This window comes from Chiloscyllium punctatum, chromosome 18 (assembly GCF_047496795.1).
Source record: "Chiloscyllium punctatum isolate Juve2018m chromosome 18, sChiPun1.3, whole genome shotgun sequence".
Classification (NCBI taxonomy): domain Eukaryota; kingdom Metazoa; phylum Chordata; class Chondrichthyes; order Orectolobiformes; family Hemiscylliidae; genus Chiloscyllium; species Chiloscyllium punctatum.
In genome coordinates, this window is record NC_092756.1 from 41,184,862 (window position 1) to 41,203,458 (window position 18,597).

Here is an 18,597-nt window from a genome sequence, read left to right on the forward strand (position 1 = left end):
CCTGAGTCACCGTCACGTCTCTGGTTGCTGAGTGAATCACAAAGAAGGACGTTCTCCAGAGCTGCAACTGCCTCACTTCCCCACTCGCCCTCCCCGTTTCCATTTTCCTGCTCGTCAGTGATTTAAAGAAAACCAAATGGATGCGATTTCATTCTGTCGCCTCTCTGTCGATTCCTCCGTTTCAGTTCCAACGTGGCTTAGATCTCGGGGCGCACCTTAATACTAGCGACGCTATGAAAGCACAGGTCCAGAGGTTCCTCTGAGAGTGGAATTTCTTTCATTGCATTTGCTGATTGAATGAGCCACTAACGTGCGAACTGCTCCAAAACATGATTCAGGACCTCTGGTGCCAATTCTCGCACGTTGAATAACGACAGACACCTTCCAAATGAGGTCTTTCAGAGACGACTTTGGGATACATTTGACAGACAGACTAGTTGAGGAATCCGTGGTGCACTGTGACACCAGCACATCAGCTTCTTCCCTGTCTTTGAACCGGGCCGCCTGCACAAGGAATGCGAATGCGGTAATGCTTTTCGTGGAAGGATCAGAAGGGGGTAACTACACTCTCAAACAGAATGGCATATGATAGGAAACAGGTTGGAGAAAAACTTTACAATGCTTTGCACAGTAATTAAATGGAATTGCATTGCATTGCACTACGAGAGAAGATTTGTTCAAGCAAACTCGAAGGCAGGTTTGCACATGGGAAAGGAAGCAAGAAAGCTCCGTTCTTGTCGATGTCAAAGGCTGCAGTTGAAGAGCAAAGCAGTTTCTGCCCAGTTTCGAACTGGGGACCTTTCGCGTGTAAGGCGAACGTGATGACCACCACACTACAGAAACAAGCCTCGGTCTCCCCCCGCTGCAGCTCAGTGGCATCCAGCACTGAAAGTTGAAGCCATTCTACCTTTCACCTTTCTGTTTCCGTGAGCTCGTTGTTTAATGGGACTTGTTTAATTTTGGCGATGTGGTGAGCATGGACGAGATACACCGAAGTGTCTGTTTCCACGCGGTGTACCCCAATAACGTTGTGTTGCTTACACCTGCTTTAAAGAATTACGTTTTTGCGGAGCTTACCGTCGCAGTCTGTGGCAAAATCATTTAGTCTGTTCGACTGCTCACGGGAAAGGTAGCATTGTGAAACACTGCAGAAACGAACGACTTCCTTACTTTTGCTCCGACTGACCATACTCCGTGAAAGTTTCCCAGATTCTCAGTTGAGGATTTTTGCAGCTGGAAGTTACCTCGGAAACCCTGTTAATTCGTAATGTATTGAGCGAATCGCAAAACAGAAAGCACTTAACACGGAACACAAACAAAACTGGAAAACCAAATGCATTTTCAGACACAGCGAGCATGAATGCTAAATGTGAGACAGTCCGGGGGCATGAGCCATAAAGTAATCACACAACTAAGAACAGGGCAATTCCAAAATACTCTTTCAAACATACTGGAGCCTGAGTGCACCACCACTTCCCAGACAATGCTGCAAAGAGACAAAGAAAGAACATAATAAGAATGGGCCATAAAAAGTGAATTTCACCAATCACAGTCTCGATTAGATTACCTTTCCCTTCCGATGACTCCAGGACGGAAATGACTGAAGTGGGAGAAATTCAATAACATATGACATCGAAATACATTGGAACGATTTTCTCATTGGCCAGAAAACCAAATAACGACGAGTCGAGTCACCGTAGGACTCTGTTTCACAACAACGATGAAATAACAGTCTCCATTCGGTTCCAGTAAAAGCTCAACTTGCCTGGAACAGAAAGCAACAGTAGAGCTGCTGGCGATTTTCCGTGCGGGAAGCGAACACGATCACGACAGCACAGACACTTTGGAAAATTCGGCACTTTTCCACACCGCAGTCAATTCCCCGGGAAGCAAACTCATTTTTCTTCTGTTTTAAACAGAAATGAGGCAGGGATTGAAGCAGCATTGAAACCAAAAAAATGGTTTGGAGCTGTTCAGCAGAAACGGCAGCGGTGGGATTCGAACCCACGCCTCTGTCGAGACTGCGGCCTTAATCCAGCGCCCTAGACCGCACGGCCACACAACCAGCACGTCCGCGGCTTCATTTTCTTGCACTTCCAATTGTGTTCCTGCATAACAACAGATTTAAACTGACGTGAAAAGGGTTGAATGATCCCTCTCCGACTCGCACAGCTGCTGGGATGTGCCCGTCGACAATATCAATTTCTCAGCAGTTAACGATAGCCCATCAATCCAGACAAAAATCACCGGTAAACTGAGTCTATCTTCTCAGACTGGATTCAGCTACAAATGTATCTGTGAGTGCGTGAGAATATATGATCGGTTATGATTGGGTCAAATTACCATGAGCTACTTGACATTACTGCAATTTCGATTCTTGCTTTGCTAAATGATTTCACCCATTGCTCGAAACAGGACAACTTTCACGTTTACACGGAACATGAAACACACCGGACTACAGGGAAAATGCACAAAGCTGAGCAGGCCGTGTCCCAAATCATACCGTGCAGCATAGTTTCAGTCACTGTGTCTGTTTTGCAGAATAAGGTTCCCAAAGAATGTTCCACCCTAAAACCGGAGGTAGCATTACAATCCGAGAACGACAGATTACATTGTGAGGAAGGTCTGACCTCGGGGCCGGTTCGAGATGTCACTTTCCTTGCTTTTTACCTTAACCGTGCAATTTGCTGCAGAGATTATCACACCTGGACATGAGCCTCATCGATACCAAAAGAGTTGGAAACCTGTGTGTGAATCGATTAAAAAAAGCTAAATGTGAGACAGTCCGGGGGCATGAGCCATAAAGTAATCACACAACTAAGAACAGGGCAATTCCAAAATACTCTTTCAAACATACTGGAGCCTGAGTGCACCACCACTTCCCAGACAATGCTGCAAAGAGACAAAGAAAGAACATAATAAGAATGGGCCATAAAAAGTGAATTTCACCAATCACAGGCTCGATTAGATTACCTTTCCCTTCCGATGACTCCAGGACGGAAATGACTGAAGTGGGAGAAATTCAATAACATATGACATCGAAATACATTGGAACGATTTTCTCATTGGCCAGAAAACCAAATAACGACGAGTCGAGTCACCGTAGGACTCTGTTTCACAACAACGATGAAATAACAGTCTCCATTCGGTTCCAGTAAAAGCTCAACTTGCCTGGAACAGAAAAGCTGCTGGCGATTTTCCGTGCGGGAAGCGAACACGATCACGACAGCACAGACACTTTGGAAAATTCGGCACTTTTCCACACCGCAGTCAATTCCCCGGGAAGCCAACTCATTTTTCTTCTGTTTTAAACAGAAATGAGGCAGGGATTGAAGCAGCATTTAAACCAAAAAAATGGTTTGGAGATGTTCAGCAGAAATGGCAGCGGTGGGATTCGAACCCACGCCTCTGCCGAGACTGGAGCCTTAATCCAGCGCCTTAGACCGCTCGGCCACACTACCAGCACGTTCGCGCCTCCATTTTCTTACACTTCCAATTGTGTTCCTGCATAACAACAGATTCAAACTGACGTGAAAAGCGTTGAATGATCCCTCTCCGACTCGCACAGCTGCTGGGATGTGCCCGTCTACAATATCAATTTCTCAGCAGTTAACGATAGCCCATCAATCCAGACAAAAATCACCGGTAAACTGAGTCTACCTTCTCAGACTGGATTCAGCTACAAATGTATCTGTGAGTGCGTGAGAATATATGATCGGTTATGATTGGGTCAAATTACCATGAGCTACTTGACATTACTGCAATTTCGATTCTTGCTTTGCTAAATGATTTCACCCATTGCTCGAAACAGGACAACTTTCACGTTTACACGGAACATGAAACACACCGGACTACAGGGAAAATGCACAAAGCTGAGCAGGCCGTGTCCCAAATCATACCGTGCAGCATAGTTTCAGTCACTGTGTCTGTTTTGCAGAATAAGGTTCCCAAAGAATGTTCCACCCTAAAACCGGAGGTAGCATTACAATCCGAGAACGACAGATTACATTGTGAGGAAGGTCTGACCTCGGGGCCGGTTCGAGATGTCACTTTCCTTGCTTTTTACCTTAACCGTGCAATTTGCTGCAGAGATTATCACACCTGGACATGAGCCTCATCGATACCAAAAGAGTTGGAAACCTGTGTGTGACTCGATTAAAAAAAGCGACTCAATAAAGTTTAACAAGTTCCATGTTGCTTTTTAGAAATGCAGTTTCTGTTCACCTCAATCCAAAAGGCAGTTTCTGAACATGGTAACAGAAGTCAAAAGGTAATTACCTCACCCCACCCCCACTCCGGAAGAGGTGCTAACTGACCTTGATTGCTTTTTGTTCACGATGTGAAGAGCTCTCACGCCTGAGTCACCGTCACGTCTCTGGTTGCTGAGTTAATCACAAAGAAGGACGTTCTCCAGAGCTGCAACTGCCTCACTTCCCCACTCGCCCTCCCCGTTTCCATTTTCCTGCTCGTCAGTGATTTAAAGAAAACCAAATGGATGCGATTTCATTCTGTCGCCTCTCTGTCGATTCCTCCGTTTCAGTTCCAACGTGGCTTAGATCTCGGGGCGCACCTTAATACTAGCGACGCTATGAAAGCACAGGTCCAGAGGTTCCTCTGAGAGTGGAATTTCTTTCATTGCATTTGCTGATTGAATGAGCCACTAACGTGCGAACTGCTCCAAAACATGATTCAGGACCTCTGGTGCCAATTCTCGCACGTTGAATAACGACAGACACCTTCCAAATGAGGTCTTTCAGAGACGACTTTGGGATACATTTGACAGACAGACTAGTTGAGGAATCCGTGGTGCACTGTGACACCAGCACATCAGCTTCTTCCCTGTCTTTGAACCGGGCCGCCTGCACAAGGAATGCGAATGCGGTAATGCTTTTCGTGGAAGGATCAGAAGGGGGTAACTACACTCTCAAACAGAATGGCATATGATAGGAAACAGGTTGGAGAAAAACTTTACAATGCTTTGCACAGTAATTAAATGGAATTGCATTGCATTGCACTACGAGAGAAGATTTGTTCAAGCAAACTCGAAGGCAGGTTTGCACATGGGAAAGGAAGCAAGAAAGCTCCGTTCTTGTCGATGTCAAAGGCTGCAGTTGAAGAGCAAAGCAGTTTCTGCCCAGTTTCGAACTGGGGACCTTTCGCGTGTAAGGCGAACGTGATGACCACTACACTACAGAAACAAGCCTCGGTCTCCCCCCGCTGCAGCTCAGTGGCATCCAGCACTGAAAGTTGAAGCCATTCTACCTTTCACCTTTCTGTTTCCGTGAGCTCGTTGTTTAATGGGACTTGTTTAATTTTGGCGATGTGGTGAGCATGGACGAGATACACCGAAGTGTCTGTTTCCACGCGGTGTACCCCAATAACGTTGTGTTGCTTACACCTGCTTTAAAGAATTACGTTTTTGCGGAGCTTACCGTCGCAGTCTGTGGCAAAATCATTTAGTCTGTTCGACTGCTCACGGGAAAGGTAGCATTGTGAAACACTGCAGAAACGAACGACTTCCTTACTTTTGCTCCGACTGACCATACTCCGTGAAAGTTTCCCAGATTCTCAGTTGAGGATTTTTGCAGCTGGAAGTTACCTCGGAAACCCTGTTAATTCGTAATGTATTGAGCGAATCGCAAAACAGACAGCACTTAACACGGAACACAAACAAAACTGGAAAACCAAATGCATTTTCAGACACAGCGAGCATGAATGCTAAATGTGAGACAGTCCGGGGGCATGAGCCATAAAGTAATCACACAACTAAGAACAGGGCAATTCCAAAATACTCTTTCAAACATACTGGAGCCTGAGTGCACCACCACTTCCCAGACAATGCTGCAAAGAGACAAAGAAAGAACATAATAAGAATGGGCCATAAAAAGTGAATTTCACCAATCACAGTCTCGATTAGATTACCTTTCCCTTCCGATGACTCCAGGACGGAAATGACTGAAGTGGGAGAAATTCAATAACATATGACATCGAAATACATTGGAACGATTTTCTCATTGGCCAGAAAACCAAATAACGACGAGTCGAGTCACCGTAGGACTCTGTTTCACAACAACGATGAAATAACAGTCTCCATTCGGTTCCAGTAAAAGCTCAACTTGCCTGGAACAGAAAGCAACAGTAGAGCTGCTGGCGATTTTCCGTGCGGGAAGCGAACACGATCACGACAGCACAGACACTTTGGAAAATTCGGCACTTTTCCACACCGCAGTCAATTCCCCGGGAAGCAAACTCATTTTTCTTCTGTTTTAAACAGAAATGAGGCAGGGATTGAAGCAGCATTGAAACCAAAAAAATGGTTTGGAGCTGTTCAGCAGAAATGGCAGCGGTGGGATTCGAACCCACGCCTCTGTCGAGACTGGAGCCTTAATCCAGCACCTTAGACCGCTCGGCCACACTACCAGCACGTCAGGGCCTCCATTTTCTTGCACTTCCAATTGTGTTCCTGCATAACAACAGATTCAAACTGACGTGAAAAGGGTTGGATGATCCCTCTCCGACTCGCACAGCTGCTGGGATGTGCCCGTCTACAATATCAATTTCTCAGCAGTTAACGATAGCCCATCAATCCAGACAAAAATCACCGGTAAACTGAGTCTATCTTCTCAGACTGGATTCAGCTACAAATGTATCTGTGAGTGCGTGAGAATATATGATCGGTTATGATTGGGTCAAATTACCATGAGCTACTTGACATTACTGCAATTTCGATTCTTGCTTTGCTAAATGATTTCACCCATTGCTCGAAACAGGACAACTTTCACGTTTACACGGAACATGAAACACACCGGACTACAGGGAAAATGCACAAAGCTGAACAGGCCGTGTCCCAAATCATACCGTGCAGCATAGTTTCAGTCACTGTGTCTGTTTTGCAGAATAAGGTTCCCAAAGAATGTTCCACCCTAAAACCGGAGGTAGCATTACAATCCGAGAACGACAGATTACATTGTGAGGAAGGTCTGAACTCGGGGCCGGTTCGAGATGTCACTTTCCTTGCTTTTTACCTTAACCGTGCAATTTGCTGCAGAGATTATCACACCTGGACATGAGCCTCATCGATACCAAAAGAGTTGGAAACCTGTGTGTGAATCGATTAAAAAAAGCGACTCAATAAAGTTTAACAAGTTCCATGTTGCTTTTTAGAAATGCAGTTTCTGTTCACCTCAATCCAAAAGGCAGTTTCTGAACATGGTAACAGAAGTCAAAAGGTAATTACCTCACCCCACCCCCACTCCGGAAGAGGTGCTAACTGACCTTGATTGCTTTTTGTTCACGATGTGAAGAGCTCTCACGCCTGAGTCACCGTCACGTCTCTGGTTGCTGAGTGAATCACAAAGAAGGACGTTCTCCAGAGCTGCAACTGCCTCACTTCCCCACTCGCCCTCCCCGTTTCCATTTTCCTGCTCGTCAGTGATTTAAAGAAAACCAAATGGATGCGATTTCATTCTGTCGCCTCTCTGTCGATTCCTCCGTTTCAGTTCCAACGTGGCTTAGATCTCGGGGCGCACCTTAATACTAGCGACGCTATGAAAGCACAGGTCCAGAGGTTCCTCTGAGAGTGGAATTTCTTTCATTGCATTTGCTGATTGAATGAGCCACTAACGTGCGAACTGCTCCAAAACATGATTCAGGACCTCTGGTGCCAATTCTCGCACGTTGAATAACGACAGACACCTTCCAAATGAGGTCTTTCAGAGACGACTTTGGGATACATTTGACAGACAGACTAGTTGAGGAATCCGTGGTGCACTGTGACACCAGCACATCAGCTTCTTCCCTGTCTTTGAACCGGGCCGCCTGCACAAGGAATGCGAATGCGGTAATGCTTTTCGTGGAAGGATCAGAAGGGGGTAACTACACTCTCAAACAGAATGGCATATGATAGGAAACAGGTTGGAGAAAAACTTTACAATGCTTTGCACAGTAATTAAATGGAATTGCATTGCATTGCACTACGAGAGAAGATTTGTTCAAGCAAACTCGAAGGCAGGTTTGCACATGGGAAAGGAAGCAAGAAAGCTCCGTTCTTGTCGATGTCAAAGGCTGCAGTTGAAGAGCAAAGCAGTTTCTGCCCAGTTTCGAACTGGGGACCTTTCGCGTGTAAGGCGAACGCGATGACCACTACACTACAGAAACAAGCCTCGGTCTCCCCCCGCTGCAGCTCAGTGGCATCCAGCACTGAAAGTTGAAGCCATTCTACCTTTCACCTTTCTGTTTCCGTGAGCTCGTTGTTTAATGGGACTTGTTTAATTTTGGCGATGTGGTGAGCATGGACGAGATACACCGAAGTGTCTGTTTCCACGCGGTGTACCCCAATAACGTTGTGTTGCTTACACCTGCTTTAAAGAATTACGTTTTTGCGGAGCTTACCGTCGCAGTCTGTGGCAAAATCATTTAGTCTGTTCGACTGCTCACGGGAAAGGTAGCATTGTGAAACACTGCAGAAACGAACGACTTCCTTACTTTTGCTCCGACTGACCATACTCCGTGAAAGTTTCCCAGATTCTCAGTTGAGGATTTTTGCAGCTGGAAGTTACCTCGGAAACCCTGTTAATTCGTAATGTATTGAGCGAATCGCAAAACAGAAAGCACTTAACACGGAACACAAACAAAACTGGAAAACCAAATGCATTTTCAGACACAGCGAGCATGAATGCTAAATGTGAGACAGTCCGGGGGCATGAGCCATAAAGTAATCACACAACTAAGAACAGGGCAATTCCAAAATACTCTTTCAAACATACTGGAGCCTGAGTGCACCACCACTTCCCAGACAATGCTGCAAAGAGACAAAGAAAGAACATAATAAGAATGGGCCATAAAAAGTGAATTTCACCAATCACAGTCTCGATTAGATTACCTTTCCCTTCCGATGACTCCAGGACGGAAATGACTGAAGTGGGAGAAATTCAATAACATATGACATCGAAATACATTGGAACGATTTTCTCATTGGCCAGAAAACCAAATAACGACGAGTCGAGTCACCGTAGGACTCTGTTTCACAACAACGATGAAATAACAGTCTCCATTCGGTTCCAGTAAAAGCTCAACTTGCCTGGAACAGAAAGCAACAGTAGAGCTGCTGGCGATTTTCCGTGCGGGAAGCGAACACGATCACGACAGCACAGACACTTTGGAAAATTCGGCACTTTTCCACACCGCAGTCAATTCCCCGGGAAGCAAACTCATTTTTCTTCTGTTTTAAACAGAAATGAGGCAGGGATTGAAGCAGCATTTAAACCAAAAAAATGGTTTGGAGCTGTTCAGCAGAAACGGCAGCGGTGGGATTCGAACCCACGCCTCTGTCGAGACTGCGGCCTTAATCCAGCGCCTTAGACCGCACGGCCACACAACCAGCACGTCTGCTGCTTCATTTTCTTGCACTTCCAATTGTGTTCCTGCATAACAACAGATTTAAACTGACGTGAAAAGGGTTGAATGATCCCTCTCCGACTCGCACAGCTGCTGGGATGTGCCCGTCGACAATATCAATTTCTCAGCAGTTAACGATAGCCCATCAATCCAGACAAAAATCACCGGTAAACTGAGTCTATCTTCTCAGACTGGATTCAGCTACAAATGTATCTGTGAGTGCGTGAGAATATATGATCGGTTATGATTGGGTCAAATTACCATGAGCTACTTGACATTACTGCAATTTCGATTCTTGCTTTGCTAAATGATTTCACCCATTGCTCGAAACAGGACAACTTTCACGTTTACACGGAACATGAAACACACCGGACTACAGGGAAAATGCACAAAGCTGAGCAGGCCGTGTCCCAAATCATACCGTGCAGCATAGTTTCAGTCACTGTGTCTGTTTTGCAGAATAAGGTTCCCAAAGAATGTTCCACCCTAAAACCGGAGGTAGCATTACAATCCGAGAACGACAGATTACATTGTGAGGAAGGTCTGACCTCGGGGCCGGTTCGAGATGTCACTTTCCTTGCTTTTTACCTTAACCGTGCAATTTGCTGCAGAGATTATCACACCTGGACATGAGCCTCATCGATACCAAAAGAGTTGGAAACCTGTGTGTGAATCGATTAAAAAAAGCTAAATGTGAGACAGTCCGGGGGCATGAGCCATAAAGTAATCACACAACTAAGAACAGGGCAATTCCAAAATACTCTTTCAAACATACTGGAGCCTGAGTGCACCACTACTTCCCAGACAATGCTGCAAAGAGACAAAGAAAGAACATAATAAGAATGGGCCATAAAAAGTGAATTTCACCAATCACAGTCTCGATTAGATTACCTTTCCCTTCCGATGACTCCAGGACGGAAATGACTGAAGTGGGAGAAATTCAATAACATATGACATCGAAATACATTGGAACGATTTTCTCATTGGCCAGAAAACCAAATAACGACGAGTCGAGTCACCGTAGGACTCTGTTTCACAACAACGATGAAATAACAGTCTCCATTCGGTTCCAGTAAAAGCTCAACTTGCCTGGAACAGAAAGCAACAGTAGAGCTGCTGGCGATTTTCCGTGCGGGAAGCGAACACGATCACGACAGCACAGACACTTTGGAAAATTCGGCACTTTCCCACACCGCAGTCAATTCCCCGGGAAGCCAACTCATTTTTCTTCTGTTTTAAACAGAAATGAGGCAGGGATTGAAGCAGCATTTAAACCAAAAAAATGGTTTGGAGCTGTTCAGCAGAAATGGCAGCGGTGGGAGTCGAACCCACGCCTCTGTCGAGACTGGAGCCTTAATCCAGCACCTTAGACCGCTCGGCCACACTACCAGCACGTCCGCGCCTCCATTTTCTTGCACTTCCAATTGTGTTCCTGCATAACAACAGATTCAAACTGACGTGAAAAGGGTTGGATGATCCCTCTCCGACTCGCACAGCTGCTGGGATGTGCCCGTCTACAATATCAATTTCTCAGCAGTTAACGATAGCCCATCAATCCAGACAAAAATCACCGGTAAACTGAGTCTATCTTCTCAGACTGGATTCAGCTACAAATGTATCTGTGAGTGCGTGAGAATATATGATCGGTTATGATTGGGTCAAATTACCATGAGCTACTTGACATTACTGCAATTTCGATTCTTGCTTTGCTAAATGATTTCACCCATTGCTCGAAACAGGACAACTTTCACGTTTACACGGAACATGAAACACACCGGACTACAGGGAAAATGCACAAAGCTGAGCAGGCCGTGTCCCAAATCATACCGTGCAGCATAGTTTCAGTCACTGTGTCTGTTTTGCAGAATAAGGTTCCCAAAGAATGTTCCACCCTAAAACCGGAGGTAGCATTACAATCCGAGAACGACAGATTACATTGTGAGGAAGGTCTGACCTCGGGGCCGGTTCGAGATGTCACTTTCCTTGCTTTTTACCTTAACCGTGCAATTTGCTGCAGAGATTATCACACCTGGACATGAGCCTCATCGATACCAAAAGAGTTGGAAACCTGTGTGTGAATCGATTAAAAAAAGCGACTCAATAAAGTTTAACAAGTTCCATGTTGCTTTTTAGAAATGCAGTTTCTGTTCACCTCAATCCAAAAGGCAGTTTCTGAACATGGTAACAGAAGTCAAAAGGTAATTACCTCACCCCACCCCCACTCCGGAAGAGGTGCTAACTGACCTTGATTGCTTTTTGTTCACGATGTGAAGAGCTCTCACGCCTGAGTCACCGTCACGTCTCTGGTTGCTGAGTGAATCACAAAGAAGGACGTTCTCCAGAGCTGCAACTGCCTCACTTCCCCACTCGCCCTCCCCGTTTCCATTTTCCTGCTCGTCAGTGATTTAAAGAAAACCAAATGGATGCGATTTCATTCTGTCGCCTCTCTGTCGATTCCTCCGTTTCAGTTCCAACGTGGCTTAGATCTCGGGGCGCACCTTAATACTAGCGACGCTATGAAAGCACAGGTCCAGAGGTTCCTCTGAGAGTGGAATTTCTTTCATTGCATTTGCTGATTGAATGAGCCACTAACGTGCGAACTGCTCCAAAACATGATTCAGGACCTCTGGTGCCAATTCTCGCACGTTGAATAACGACAGACACCTTCCAAATGAGGTCTTTCAGAGACGACTTTGGGATACATTTGACAGACAGACTAGTTGAGGAATCCGTGGTGCACTGTGACACCAGCACATCAGCTTCTTCCCTGTCTTTGAACCGGGCCGCCTGCACAAGGAATGCGAATGCGGTAATGCTTTTCGTGGAAGGATCAGAAGGGGGTAACTACACTCTCAAACAGAATGGCATATGATAGGAAACAGGTTGGAGAAAAACTTTACAATGCTTTGCACAGTAATTAAATGGAATTGCATTGCATTGCACTACGAGAGAAGATTTGTTCAAGCAAACTCGAAGGCAGGTTTGCACATGGGAAAGGAAGCAAGAAAGCTCCGTTCTTGTCGATGTCAAAGGCTGCAGTTGAAGAGCAAAGCAGTTTCTGCCCAGTTTCGAACTGGGGACCTTTCGCGTGTAAGGCGAACGTGATGACCACTACACTACAGAAACAAGCCTCGGTCTCCCCCCGCTGCAGCTCAGTGGCATCCAGCACTGAAAGTTGAAGCCATTCTACCTTTCACCTTTCTGTTTCCGTGAGCTCGTTGTTTAATGGGACTTGTTTAATTTTGGCGATGTGGTGAGCATGGACGAGATACACCGAAGTGTCTGTTTCCACGCGGTGTACCCCAATAACGTTGTGTTGCTTACACCTGCTTTAAAGAATTACGTTTTTGCGGAGCTTACCGTCGCAGTCTGTGGCAAAATCATTTAGTCTGTTCGACTGCTCACGGGAAAGGTAGCATTGTGAAACACTGCAGAAACGAACGACTTCCTTACTTTTGCTCCGACTGACCATACTCCGTGAAAGTTTCCCAGATTCTCAGTTGAGGATTTTTGCAGCTGGAAGTTACCTCGGAAACCCTGTTAATTCGTAATGTATTGAGCGAATCGCAAAACAGAAAGCACTTAACACGGAACACAAACAAAACTGGAAAACCAAATGCATTTTCAGACACAGCGAGCATGAATGCTAAATGTGAGACAGTCCGGGGGCATGAGCCATAAAGTAATCACACAACTAAGAACAGGGCAATTCCAAAATACTCTTTCAAACATACTGGAGCCTGAGTGCACCACCACTTCCCAGACAATGCTGCAAAGAGACAAAGAAAGAACATAATAAGAATGGGCCATAAAAAGTGAATTTCACCAATCACAGTCTCGATTAGATTACCTTTCCCTTCCGATGACTCCAGGACGGAAATGACTGAAGTGGGAGAAATTCAATAACATATGACATCGAAATACATTGGAACGATTTTCTCATTGGCCAGAAAACCAAATAACGACGAGTCGAGTCACCGTAGGACTCTGTTTCACAACAACGATGAAATAACAGTCTCCATTCGGTTCCAGTAAAAGCTCAACTTGCCTGGAACAGAAAGCAACAGTAGAGCTGCTGGCGATTTTCCGTGCGGGAAGCGAACACGATCACGACAGCACAGACACTTTGGAAAATTCGGCACTTTTCCACACCGCAGTCAATTCCCCGGGAAGCAAACTCATTTTTCTTCTGTTTTAAACAGAAATGAGGCAGGGATTGAAGCAGCATTGAAACCAAAAAAATGGTTTGGAGCTGTTCAGCAGAAACGGCAGCGGTGGGATTCGAACCCACGCCTCTGTCGAGACTGCGGCCTTAATCCAGCGCCCTAGACCGCACGGCCACACAACCAGCACGTCCGCGGCTTCATTTTCTTGCACTTCCAATTGTGTTCCTGCATAACAACAGATTTAAACTGACGTGAAAAGGGTTGAATGATCCCTCTCCGACTCGCACAGCTGCTGGGATGTGCCCGTCGACAATATCAATTTCTCAGCAGTTAACGATAGCCCATCAATCCAGACAAAAATCACCGGTAAACTGAGTCTATCTTCTCAGACTGGATTCAGCTACAAATGTATCTGTGAGTGCGTGAGAATATATGATCGGTTATGATTGGGTCAAATTACCATGAGCTACTTGACATTACTGCAATTTCGATTCTTGCTTTGCTAAATGATTTCACCCATTGCTCGAAACAGGACAACTTTCACGTTTACACGGAACATGAAACACACCGGACTACAGGGAAAATGCACAAAGCTGAGCAGGCCGTGTCCCAAATCATACCGTGCAGCATAGTTTCAGTCACTGTGTCTGTTTTGCAGAATAAGGTTCCCAAAGAATGTTCCACCCTAAAACCGGAGGTAGCATTACAATCCGAGAACGACAGATTACATTGTGAGGAAGGTCTGACCTCGGGGCCGGTTCGAGATGTCACTTTCCTTGCTTTTTACCTTAACCGTGCAATTTGCTGCAGAGATTATCACACCTGGACATGAGCCTCATCGATACCAAAAGAGTTGGAAACCTGTGTGTGAATCGATTAAAAAAAGCTAAATGTGAGACAGTCCGGGGGCATGAGCCATAAAGTAATCACACAACTAAGAACAGGGCAATTCCAAAATACTCTTTCAAACATACTGGAGCCTGAGTGCACCACCACTTCCCAGACAATGCTGCAAAGAGACAAAGAAAGAACATAATAAGAATGGGCCATAAAAAGTGAATTTCACCAATCACAGGCTCGATTAGATTACCTTTCCCTTCCGATGACTCCAGGACGGAAATGACTGAAGTGGGAGAAATTCAATAACATATGACATCGAAATACATTGGAACGATTTTCTCATTGGCCAGAAAACCAAATAACGACGAGTCGAGTCACCGTAGGACTCTGTTTCACAACAACGATGAAATAACAGTCTCCATTCGGTTCCAGTAAAAGCTCAACTTGCCTGGAACAGAAAAGCTGCTGGCGATTTTCCGTGCGGGAAGCGAACACGATCACGACAGCACAGACACTTTGGAAAATTCGGCACTTTTCCACACCGCAGTCAATTCCCCGGGAAGCCAACTCATTTTTCTTCTGTTTTAAACAGAAATGAGGCAGGGATTGAAGCAGCATTTAAACCAAAAAAATGGTTTGGAGATGTTCAGCAGAAATGGCAGCGGTGGGATTCGAACCCACGCCTCTGCCGAGACTGGAGCCTTAATCCAGCGCCTTAGACCGCTCGGCCACACTACCAGCACGTTCGCGCCTCCATTTTCTTACACTTCCAATTGTGTTCCTGCATAACAACAGATTCAAACTGACGTGAAAAGCGTTGAATGATCCCTCTCCGACTCGCACAGCTGCTGGGATGTGCCCGTCTACAATATCAATTTCTCAGCAGTTAACGATAGCCCATCAATCCAGACAAAAATCACCGGTAAACTGAGTCTACCTTCTCAGACTGGATTCAGCTACAAATGTATCTGTGAGTGCGTGAGAATATATGATCGGTTATGATTGGGTCAAATTACCATGAGCTACTTGACATTACTGCAATTTCGATTCTTGCTTTGCTAAATGATTTCACCCATTGCTCGAAACAGGACAACTTTCACGTTTACACGGAACATGAAACACACCGGACTACAGGGAAAATGCACAAAGCTGAGCAGGCCGTGTCCCAAATCATACCGTGCTGCACAGTTTCAGTCACTGTGTCTGTTTTGCAGAATAAGGTTCCCAAAGAATGTTCCACCCTAAAACCGGAGGTAGCATTACAATCCGAGAACGACAGATTACATTGTGAGGAAGGTCTGACCTCGGGGCCGGTTCGAGATGCCACTTCCCTTGCCTTTTACCTTAACCGTGCAATTTGCTGCAGAGATTATCACACCTGGACATGAGCCTCATCGATACCAAAAGAGTTGGAAACCTGTGTGTGAATCGATTAAAAAAAGCGACTCAATAAAGTTTAACAAGTTCCATGGTGCTTTTTAGAAATGCAGTTTCTGTTCACCCCAATCCAAAAGGCAGTTTCTGAACATAGTAACAGAAGTCAAAAGGTAATTACCTCACCCCACCCCCACTACGGAAGAGGTGCTAACTGACCTTGATTGCTTTTTGTTCACGATGTGAAGAGCTCTCACGCCTGAGTCACCGTCACGTCTCTGGTTGCTGAGTGAATCACAAAGAAGGACGTTCTCCAGAGCTGCAACTGCCTCACTTCCCCACTCGCCCTCCCCGTTTCCATTTTCCTGCTCGTCAGTGATTTAAAGAAAACCAAATGGATGCGATGTCATTCTGTCGCCTCTCTGTCGATTCCTCCGTTTCAGTTCCAACGTGGCTTAGATCTCGGGGCGCACCTTAATACTAGCGACGCTATGAAAGCACAGGTCCAGAGGTTCCTCTGAGAGTGGAATTTCTTTCATTGCTGTTGCTGATTGAATGAGCCACTAACGTGCGAACTGCTCCAAAACATGATTCAGGACCTCTGGTGCCAATTCTCGCACGTTGAATAACGACAGACACCTTCCAAATGAGGTCTTTCAGAGACGACTTTGGGATACATTTGACAGACAGACTAGTTGAGGAATCCGTGGTGCACTGTGACACCAGCACATCAGCTTCTTCCCTGTCTTTGAACCGGGCCGCCTGCGCAAGGAATGCGAATGCGGTAATGCTTTTCGTGGAAGGATCAGAAGGGGGTAACTCCACTATCAAACAGAATGGCATATGATAGGAAACAGGTTGGAGAAAAAACTTTACAATGCTTTGCACAGTAATTAAATGGAATTGCAATGCACTACGAGAGAAGATTTGTTCAAGCAGACTTGAAGGCAGGCTTGCACATGGGAAAGCAAGCAATAAAGCTCCGTTCTTGTCGACGTCAAAGGCTGCAGTTGAAGAGCAAAGCAGTTTCGGCCCAGTTTCGAACTGGGGACTTTTCGCGTGTAAGGCGAACGTGATGACCACTACACTACAGAAACAAACCTCGGTCGCCCTCGCTGCAGCTCAGTGGCATCCAGCACTGAAAGTTGAAGCCATTCTACCTTTCACCTTTCTGTTTCCGTGAGCTCGTTGTTTAATGGGACTTGTTTAATTTTGGCGATGTGGTGAGCATGGACGAGATACACCGAAGTGTCTGTTTCCACGCGGTGTACCCCAATAACGTTGTGTTGCTTACACCTGCTTTAAAGAATTACGTTTTTGCGGAGCTTACCGTCGCAGTCTGTGGCAAAATCATTTAGTCTGTTCGACTGCTCACGGGAAAGGTAGCATTGTGAAACACTGCAGAAACGAACGACTTCCTTACTTTTGCTCCGACTGACCATACTCCGTGAAAGTTTCCCAGATTCTCAGTTGAGGATTTTTGCAGCTGGAAGTTACCTCGGAAACCCTGTTAATTCGTAATGTATTGAGCGAATCGCAAAACAGAAAGCACTTAACACGGAACACAAACAAAACTGGAAAACCAAATGCATTTTCAGACACAGCAAGCATGAATGCTAAATGTGAGACAGTCCGGGGGCATGAGCCACAAAGTAATCACACAACTAACAACAGGGCAATTCCAAACTACTCTTTCAAACATACTGGAGCCTGAGTGCACCACCACTTCCCAGACAATGCTGCAAAGAGACAAAGAAAGAACGTAATAAGAATGGGCCATAAAAAGTGAATTTCACCAATCACAGTCTCGATTAGATTACTTTTCCCTTCCGATGTCTCCAGGACGGAAATGACTGAAGTGGGAGAAATTCAATAACATATGACATCGAAATACATTGGAACGATTTTCTCATTGGCCAGAAAACCAAATAACGACGAGTCGAGTCACCGTAGGACTCTGTTTCGCAACAACGATGAAATAACAGTCTCTATTCGGTTCCAGTAAAAGCTCAACTTGCCTGGAACAGAAAGCAACAGTAGAGCTGCTGGCGATTTTCCGTGCGGGAAGCGAACACGATCACGACAGCACAGACACTTTGGAAAATTCGGCACTTCTCCACACCGCAGTCAATTCCCCGGGAAGCAAACTCATTTTTCTTCTGTTATAAACAGAAATGAGGCAGGATTGTTTCGTTGGAGGTGTTCAGCAGAAATGGCAGCGGTGGGATTCGAACCCACGCCTCTGTCGAGACTGGAGCCTTGATCCAGCGCCTTAGACCGCTCGGCCACACTACCAGCACGTCCGCGAGTGCATTTTCTTGCACTTCCAATTGTGTTCCTGCATAACAACAGATTCAAACTGACGTGAAAAGGGTTGAATGATCCCTCTCCGACTCGCACAGCTGCTGGGATGTGCCCGTCTACAATATCAATTTCTCAGCAGTTAACGATAGCCCATCAATCCAGACAAAAATCACCGGTAAACTGAGTCTATCTTCTCAGACTGGATTCAGCTACAAATGTATCTGTGAGTGCGTGAGAATACAGACAGAGTAGTTGAGGAATCCGTGGTGCACTGTGACACCAGCGCATCCGCTTCTTCCCTGTCTTTGAACCGGGCCGCCTGCGCAAGGAATGTAAATGCGGTAATTCTTCGTGGAAGCATCAGAAGTGTGTAACTACACTCTCAAACTGAAGGCATATCATCATTTACAATTTTTTCCACAGTATTTGAATGGGATTGTATTGCAGTTCACTTCGAGAGCAGATTTGTTCTAGCAAATTCGAAGGCAGGTTTGCAAATGGGAAAGCAAGCAAGGAA

The 18,597-nt window shown here is 45.6% G+C and overlaps 8 non-coding genes across 8 annotated transcripts; all 8 read right to left on the bottom strand.

Moving 5' to 3' along the window:
• Positions 1-3,379: 3,379 nt before the first annotated feature.
• Positions 3,380-3,461, bottom strand: trnal-aag (transfer RNA leucine (anticodon AAG)). The gene has a single exon. It is a non-coding gene; the product is annotated as a tRNA-Leu (tRNA).
• A 1,664-nt stretch (positions 3,462-5,125) lies between these two features.
• On the bottom strand, positions 5,126-5,198 carry trnav-uac (transfer RNA valine (anticodon UAC)). Its single transcript has one exon. It is a non-coding gene; the product is annotated as a tRNA-Val (tRNA).
• A 1,140-nt stretch (positions 5,199-6,338) lies between these two features.
• On the bottom strand, positions 6,339-6,420 carry trnal-aag (transfer RNA leucine (anticodon AAG)). The gene has a single exon. It is a non-coding gene; the product is annotated as a tRNA-Leu (tRNA).
• A 1,664-nt stretch (positions 6,421-8,084) lies between these two features.
• On the bottom strand, positions 8,085-8,157 carry trnav-uac (transfer RNA valine (anticodon UAC)). Its single transcript has one exon. It is a non-coding gene; the product is annotated as a tRNA-Val (tRNA).
• A 2,546-nt stretch (positions 8,158-10,703) lies between these two features.
• Positions 10,704-10,785, bottom strand: trnal-aag (transfer RNA leucine (anticodon AAG)). Its single transcript has one exon. It is a non-coding gene; the product is annotated as a tRNA-Leu (tRNA).
• Positions 10,786-12,449: 1,664 nt separating this feature from the next.
• On the bottom strand, positions 12,450-12,522 carry trnav-uac (transfer RNA valine (anticodon UAC)). The gene has a single exon. It is a non-coding gene; the product is annotated as a tRNA-Val (tRNA).
• Positions 12,523-15,058: 2,536 nt separating this feature from the next.
• Positions 15,059-15,140, bottom strand: trnal-aag (transfer RNA leucine (anticodon AAG)). Its single transcript has one exon. It is a non-coding gene; the product is annotated as a tRNA-Leu (tRNA).
• A 2,849-nt stretch (positions 15,141-17,989) lies between these two features.
• On the bottom strand, positions 17,990-18,071 carry trnal-aag (transfer RNA leucine (anticodon AAG)). Its single transcript has one exon. It is a non-coding gene; the product is annotated as a tRNA-Leu (tRNA).
• Positions 18,072-18,597: the final 526 nt, after the last annotated feature.